Below are 531 nucleotides of genomic sequence, written 5' to 3' on the forward strand. Positions count from 1 at the left end.
TAATTGCTTCTCCAGCTCTGATCTCTGGAGAGGGGAGGCGAAAGGCAGCGGTGACTCAGGCGGAGGAGGATGAGGTCTCTTGGTGCTGCTGTCAGACACTTGTCACTCCCATTGGCTTCCAGGCCTGCCCACCCAGGGTCAGGCCCTGGTGCGTCACCACTCCTTTGCCCGCACACCCACTTTGGTGGAGGAGGGGGCCATGCCCCTCTGTTTTTGTTTCAGTTCCCAGAACACCATGGAGGGAAGGTCTTTCATCAGATGCTTCCTTCCAGTTAAGAAAGTTGGGGGACTTCCCTGGTGGCGCAGTGGTTAAGAATCCGCCGGCCAATGCAGGGGACACGGGTTCGATCCCTGGTCCAGGAGGAGGATCCCACATGCCGTGGAGCAACTAAGCCACAACTGTGCCACAACTACTGAGCCCGCGTACCTAGAGCCCATGCTCTGCCACAAGAGAAGCCTGCGCACCACAACGAAGAGTAGCCCCCGCTTGCCGCAACTAGAGAAAGCCCGCGTGCAGCAACGAAGACCCAA

Source organism: Physeter macrocephalus, chromosome 9, assembly GCF_002837175.3.
Source record: "Physeter macrocephalus isolate SW-GA chromosome 9, ASM283717v5, whole genome shotgun sequence".
NCBI lineage: Eukaryota > Metazoa > Chordata > Mammalia > Artiodactyla > Physeteridae > Physeter > Physeter macrocephalus.